Genomic DNA, 8,361 nt, shown 5'->3' on the forward strand with positions numbered 1-8,361 from the left:
GCACAGTTTTATAAAATATACAAGATGTTGTGGCCAATCCCCTATTGCGCCCATTGTTGGAGAAGAGCACCTGCAAAAGAAGTCCTCATTGATCGAAATTGTGTCCGGTGGGGATCCTCCGATGCTTAAATCAGTGGGGAGTAGTGAATAGCAGATGAGAATTTTGAAATGACAGAGTCTCGACTCAGAATTGTCTTACCAATATTGTTCAATTACCTTCCTTTTATAGATGATTCAGGTGTAACCGTCGAGCATGTAATCTCGCTTTTTATGGCACTAAATTATCAAGCCATAATCGTAGAGTTAATGGGCTATTTATGCCCACTAATGATCATGACACGTAGTCGATAACCATTTATAATGGTTAGATGTGTAGGTTCCGCACATTCTGACCTTATGTGATCGTAGGAAGATAAGCCGACTATATGTCGGTAATAGTAGTAGGTCGGTAGTCGTGAAGATCTGAATGAGTATCGGATGGTGACTCTGATATGCTAATGGTCATCAATTGGATATTAATTGAGTCATCGTGGTTATCCGTTATTGGTTGATAATAGTCGACTGTCGATCGGTTAACTGATTGTTAGTTAGAGTATTGTGTTCATAAGGCCAATATAGAGTCGGAGTCGGGGGTCGGTTGAATGATCCCAACAGTTGCCCCCCACTCCAAAGTCCAAGATGGTCTGACGTGTATATCATCATGTTGTCTATCACATTGGACGAAGGAGTTGTCACGTATCGTCTCGAGCTCCGAATCGACTGCTGATATTAATGAGTTTTTAGAATACGAGAGATCTCCGACTATTTTGTTGTTTCGATAGCTGTGAAACCATCATTAAGTTGTCGTTTCGGTAAGATAATTCAGCATCTAGGACATCTGGATGATTTGATTCTGATCAATAGATTTTGGCTACGTGTCCAAACATCATTGGGTCAGAGCTGTTCACACGGATAATGATGAGGTGGCATGATCTGGGAACAGATGCGTCAAACCATCCGATCAATTATCGGTTTAGATATTGCAACGTGTCGACATCTGAGGAGATGCATATTTGATCGATTTTATTCGGACCGTTGAGGGATCTTATATATATGAAGTCGCTTTCATCCAGTCTTTACTTTGCATTTATCGTCACCCCTTGCAACACAAGGTTTTGCTGGAGGGCTGCCCCAGCACTAGGAGCTCCGAGTTCTGTCTTCACACCCTCTTTAGCTTCAGGTCAAGTTTTCTTGTCTTTATCCTTGGGTTCTTCTCCCCTTCGGGTTTTTGTTTTAGGGTTTTCTTCTCTTTTCTAGTTTTTCATTTTTGATGGCCAGTAAGAAGGCTTCTTCTTCTCGAGATAGTCGGTTGGAGAATTCGACCGACGACTCTCCTTCGAGTCCAAAAATGGAAGCTTCTTCCTTATCTGAATCCAATATTTGATAAGTGATATATTTTTATATTTATTAAAGATATTTTTGATAATTTATGGTGCTAACATCTTCTTAAAAATTTAATTTCATGAATAAATTAGATTTTTTTATAAAAATAAATAATTTTAAAAAATATAAAATTAGAGCATATTTATGAAAAATAAATGTTGATTGAATTGAGAATTTAAGCACCAAAATGTTGAGAAATTAATAAAAAATTTAATGCATATCTTTTCTAATTTTTCAGATAAAAATTGGAGTAAAAATCGAGTCAAAATATCCTTAAAAATAAAATTTATTACCTTCGGTGCACGGTGGACCGATCGCTCAGTCCACGGAAGCAAGGTCACGATCCACGGAATAGTTACGCGGTCCACAGGCATGGCTCACAGTGGGTTGAGATGATTTTGCACGATCCAACGATCCACAATCATCCCGACTCAGATCCAACAGCTACTGTTCGTTGCCGATTGATAAGAGAAAGCTTCTGTGCGATCTGACGACTGAAACTCAATCCATAATGCGATCGGACGGTCAGCATCATTTTCGACTTTGATAAGGAGTTAAATTGTGTGATCCGATGGCTCAAAATAAATTCGAATCCAGATCGAATGGCTATGGTTGAATTCGACTTTGATAAGGATTAAAACAGTGATTTCTTATCAGATCTGAGCAGTCCGAAGCTGATCCGATGGTCAGAAATTAATATAAAGGGTATTATATGAATTCTAAGAGTTTTAGGACTTCTTTTCCTACCAAAAAAATATAAAAAATTTATCTATAAATAAGGGATCTGGAAATAAGAGTAGAGAAGAGAAAAAATCAGTGAAAAAGCAAGAAAAAATTAGAGAAAAAAATAAGGGAGGTTTAAGGATCCAAGAGAAAAGATGAATATGGAGCTAGAGGTCTTGATGCATGGCTAAATCCTTTCAATCCAGGAATACGATAAAGCCTGTAAATAAATTTTATTTTTTTATATTTAATTTTTATGTAATAAAATTATACTTTTATTTTATATCTTTTTATTTTTCTGAGGTATTGATCTAGCCTACATGAACTATACCCTTCACTGACATACCATGATCTCTAGATATGGTACATGCCTAGAAGAGATAGATCGTAGTATGTTAGATTAAATCTTATATCTTATAATTAAATTTAGATAGTTTATATTCTGATAGGATGAGCTGTATTCTACTAATACAGTCCGTACCCCTTAGAGATAAGCTATACTAATACTTTAATCACAAGAATTAATATTGTAACATAAAAAAAAATAAATCTAATTTACATGGTAGATTCAAAATTTTTGGATTATTTTTTTGATTTATTTTTTTATAAATTAATTTATACTTTTAATTTAATTTTTGCTATTCTATTTAATCCTTCTACAATCAATTCTCTTTTATTTTTTTTAAAAAAAAAGATAATCGTCTTAGATCTCCGTGGAAACGATCCCTACTCACCTTATCTATATAGTTTGAGTTGGTTTTTATTCTTGACTGCCTACGATAGCGATCAAATTTTGGCACCATTGTCGGAGATCTAGGTATGATTATTTTTTTATTAAAAAAAAAATTTTAGTCTTATTCTTAGTTTCTTTTTATTTGTTTTCTAACTTACTTAGTTCTTTGATCAAACTTACTTTCTTTCAAAAAAAAAAAATTTTTACATTGACACCTCATAATCTACTTAAAAAATTAGATATTTAATTATAAAACTTAAAAAATAAAATAAATCAATTAACTCTTGACTAACTATCAAATCTGGTCATCTTTTCTTCTTGCATTGCATAATTCCATAAAACATCTTAAGGGCACAAATCTTAAACAAGATAAGGTGGAGATTTCATCACCCTTCTTTGGCCCACAAACTATCATCCTGTATATTGCATTGAGCTAAACCTTAATCTAAAATCAATTAGACGTTGGCCCCTAAGGACTCTGAAGCTCAATAGGACAAGGGATCCTAAGAGTTAGATCAGGTTAGGATTAGTCAGTTTGACTGGTGTCTATAAAAGTGGTTCAAGGACTACGTTCTAAAGGAAGATGGTTATTTAATTAATTTTATTCGCTTATCTGGCCAACTCAGTTAGTATCTAAGAAAAGCAATGGGAGACCCCCACCAACCTTACACTTATCTGGCCAGTTGAGTGACTAGTCTTTTACCTGGAGTGCTCAAAGGCAACCTTAGTAGTTAGGAGTTGTCTAGATCTAGGATTATCCTAGGATTGACTGCATAACTTGATTACTAACCTACGAACATTAAATCTAACTAAAACTCTCTCATCTATCGGTCTAGGACCCCTTAGGACTCTCATCTCTAGAATTCTTCTTCTTCTCCTCTTTTTCTCTCATATATTAAAATTAAAAAAAAATTAAAAAAAATCTCCTAGGACAAAATGACGATTGCCAGACACAATCTAAAGCCTACAAGCCTATAAGGTCACTCAAGAAGAAATGGATTCCAATAGACAACCTAGAACCCTGCTGGACCTGTGTTATCTGATTAGCTCTGTCCAACCGTCTAGAATTAGATCCTCGGCTAACAATTTTATAATTGGCTCTCAAATGATTAACATGCATCCTACATTCACTGAAATTAAAAATGCATACATTTATTCAAGGGAGTTTGAAGACACTAGAATTGTAACTTTGACCAATAGAATTAAAGTCTTAGAATTCGAAAAACATATCTAATTTAACCAAGTGCTAGCACCCATGTGCATTGGATGCGATGCACTAGATCATGTTATGGAGGAGCATCCTTATTTGATGAACCCAACCCAAGCTGAGTTCATACAGGAGAGTGCATTCAATGAAAGCTACATAAATAAACCTTATGCACCAATCTATAACCCAGGGTCGGAAAGTCATCCCAATTTTACATGGTCACAAGATGCAACATTAAGAACCCATAATTTTTATCAACCCTATCTAAGACCCAACCAAACACTGAATAATCAATCAGATTTAGATCCCGAGGAAGGAGTCAACACATTAGAAAAGAGTCTAGATGTCTTAGCGCAATCAACTTTAGACATTAAATATACTCTTAATAATTTCATGCAAACCACTGATCAATTATTTAAACAATTGGGCCAATCAACTATAGCGGATGGTAAACTAGAAGAGCGTAGATTATCAAGTCAACTAGAGGATGATCTTAGAGCTCAGAATGGTCTAGAACTTAAAGACCAGTTCAATCAGTGGAGAACATTCAGGTCTGAGGAACTGGAGGAGATACCCGAAGTTGATAATAATGAGGTATCCACACCTAGTGACCATTACACTCAGCTAAATCCAAAATTAATTGTTGAACCTCTCATGACACAGGTTAAACCTTTGCTTAAAAAGGAAGAGACAACAATAGGAGATCCAGAAACACTCCCTCAGCACATCAAGTATATAGATCTAGGTCTCTTAAAACACCGACTAGTACTTAAGTTATACCTAGATCTAATTATAGAGGAAGAATTGTTAGTTATCAGGAGAATGAGTCATATAATGGTCCTTAGTAGAAAATACCTTGAGGAAGAGTCTGAATCACGTAGAAAATTACAGACTCATGTTAAGATTCGGGCAGGAATAGGATAGGCACTCTTTTAGCGTCTAGCTGAAGACGATAAACTTAGCACTTTTTGAGAGGCAATCCATTTTTTTTTTTTACTTTATTTTAACTGATCTTCATTTTTTTAAAAATAATGGATTGCTCTGTGAGAAAGCACCTATCAATAAATGTGGTCTGGCTGAAGACAATAAACTTAGCGCTCTTTAGGAGGCAATCCAGTTTTAGCTTTTGCTTTTGCTTTCTTTTGCATTTTGTTTAAGTTAATCGAGTCTTGCTTCGTATCTTTTGTAGGGATTTGAAGACAATATTGGCTAAGTTGGGGGGAGAACTAATTTTGAAAAGACGTCTGGATCAGGTGACATCTATCTTTTTTCTTTCTCTTTTTATGCACCCTTTATTTTTTTTACTCCATTGAGGACAATGTCGATTAAATTGGGGGGGAGAATAATAAAAGTTTTTGAATTTCTAAAGTCCTCAAGTAAGTTAGTATTTAGTATTTAAGCACCTGATTATACTTAAGAATCGAGTTAAATCAAATATTTTAAAAAAAAAATTGATGTACAAACTAGAGAGTTTGTGAGATATTGAGAGATCAAGTATTAAGAAAACTCAATAAAGAGTTAAGTTTAGAACTTAAACAGTTTTCTTTGAGTATTTTTAAAATTTTCTACCAGCATCAAAGAAGAGTTTACTTCTTATGGATTTGTGTAGGATAACTATACGTTTCTTCATATTTTTTTAAAAAAAGAAAGAATTTTCAAGTACTTCATATTGAATAACCGGGCCTCTTTGTCTAAGCAAGCATTGAAGGACAAAGAAGCTTTGTTGTAAAGTTAGTTTTAACTCGTAGCCTGTTTGATTCGAGCAAGTAGATCCGAGGGATATTTTATACCTAGTGCCCTAAAGCCATCTGGTTTGAGAGTCATTGGCTGAAAACTCGCTATATGGGTCAAACAGAAAGCTTAAGGGTTTAAGACACTTAATAGAAGTACAACGTAAAAAAAAATCAATAAATGAAGAATGGAAGTGTTGGGTATAAAATACCCCTCAGCCGAAGTTCGTGACGGAAGTGGCCCTCCGAGGATCCAACTGACTTTCGACCTTCGAAAATATCTCTTCAAACCTCCCGGACGGTCGAGCCTCCGCCACACTCCCAAGTTTTGCCAACGGACAGGACCCCGCCAGCGTCGATCGGATTCTTCGTGACATCCGAATTCCTATGGGAGCCGGACCTCGCCCACGACTTCACCTGCAGACTCCGCCCGGGCTCCTACGGGAGCCGGACTCCGCCCACGACTCCAGCTGCAGGTAAACTTTGTCCGGACTCCTACGGGAGCCGGACCTCGCCCACGACTTCACCTGCAGGCTCCGCCCGGGCTCCTACGGGAGCCGGACTCCGCCCATGACTCCAGCTGCAGGTAAACTTCGTCCGGACTCCTACGGGAGCTGGACTTCGTCCCTGACTCTAATTGCAGGTAAACTTTATCCCGACTCCTACGGGAGCCGGACCTCGCCCACGACTTCACCTGTAGGCTCCGCCTGGACTCCTACGAGAGCCGGACTCCGCCCACGACTCCAGCTACAGGTAAACTTCGTCCGGACTCCTACGGGAGCCGGACTTCGTCCCTGACTCTAATTGCAGGTAAACTTTATCCGGACTCCTACGGGAGTCGGACCTCGTCCACGACTTCACCTGCAGGCTCCGCCCGGGTTCCTACGGGAGCCGGACTCCGCCCACAACTCCAGCTGCAGGTAAACTTCGTCCGGACTCCTACGGGAGCTGGACTTCATCCCTGACTCTAATTGCAGGTAAACTTTGTCCGGACTCCTACGGGAGCCAGACCTCGCCCACGACTTCACCTGCAGGCTCCGTCCGAGCTCCTACGGGAGCCGGACTCCGCCCACGACTCCAGCTGCAGGTAAACTTCGTCCGGACTCCTACGGGAGCCGAACTTCGTCCCTGACTCTAATTGCAGGTAAACTTTGTCTGGACTCCTACGGGAGCCGGACCTCACCCACGACTTCACCTGCAGGCTCCGCCTGGGCTCCTACGGGAGCCAGACTCCGCCCACGACTCCAGCTGCAGGCAAACTTCGTCCGGACTCCTACGGGAGCCGGACTTCACTACCAATTCCAATTGTAGGTAGACTTCGCCCGAACCCCTATTGGAGCCAGACTTCGTCCCCGACTTCAACTGAAAGAAGACTCCATCTGGGCTCCTGCGAGAGCCGGACTCCAAGCTCCTCTCAGATGGGTAGCTAGCCACCTCTCTCCAGCTACAGACTCCAACCGAACTTCAGCCAACAAGTCTGGACTCCCTAGCAGGCCGTAGTAACGGCCACGATTCTGCTCCACTCCCTTCGGCGAATCCTATGCGGCTCCATTACTCCCTGCGGCAGATCCTACGCGGCTCCATTACTCCCTGGCAGGCCGCAGTAACGGCCACAGCACTGCTTCACTTCCTGCGACGGATTCCACGCGGCTACATCACTCCCGGGCAGGCCGCAATAACAGCCACGATCCTGTCCCACTTTTCGCGATGGATACCACACGATTCTTCCATCCCCTGGCAAGTCGCGACAACGGACGTCGCTCCACTCCCCGCGGTAGACTCCACGTGGCATGCTTCGGTGATAACCATGGGTCTACTCCACTACTCTTCGCAACAAACTCCATCTGACCCTGGGCAGCCCACTACCATACGGTTACATATGTCGCTATCAGCTTGCTGCCCCCTCCATCTATAAAAGGGGACCCCAGATACGTTATTCTCTAAGCTCTCATTTTTACCTAGAAACTCTGCTAAAATTTTCGTTCGAGCACTCCATTTTTGTTGAGGCAGAGAACTGACTTGAGCATCGGAGGGTCTTGCCGGAGCAACCCCACCTCCGGTTTAGACTTCTTTTGCAGGTTCCGACGGCGACCGCGACTCCAGCTTCTCCGACGCAAGCAAATTTTTGCACCAACAGGATTGGCGCTAGAAGGAGGGCTGAACCTTTGCAGTACCCTTATTCTTAAAGGAGCGCTCAACGGGACCGTCTCTGGACATCTTCTCTGACATCCGCTCCTTCTTCCCCCACTGGATCCTTGCCCGATGACTTCTCGCGAAGCATCCACACAGCGACCCACAGCCTCCGCAGCCAGATCTCAGGCTCCGGCCTCGCTTCTGGTTTCTCAGGCCCCACATCCTCCGATAATGGTCGCCGGCATGGAGTGGTCGGATAATCGGCCTCCGACGAATTTTGCCAACACCATCTCGGGAGGATCCCGATAGGAAGCATCCAACGTACTGGCCGTACCTCCCAAGCGGCAAAAGATTGAGGAGCCCATAACCTTTACTGAAGAAGACGCTCAGGGGGTTCAATTCTCTCATAACGA

Source organism: Elaeis guineensis, chromosome 5 (genome assembly GCF_000442705.2).
Source record: "Elaeis guineensis isolate ETL-2024a chromosome 5, EG11, whole genome shotgun sequence".
NCBI lineage: Eukaryota > Viridiplantae > Streptophyta > Magnoliopsida > Arecales > Arecaceae > Elaeis > Elaeis guineensis.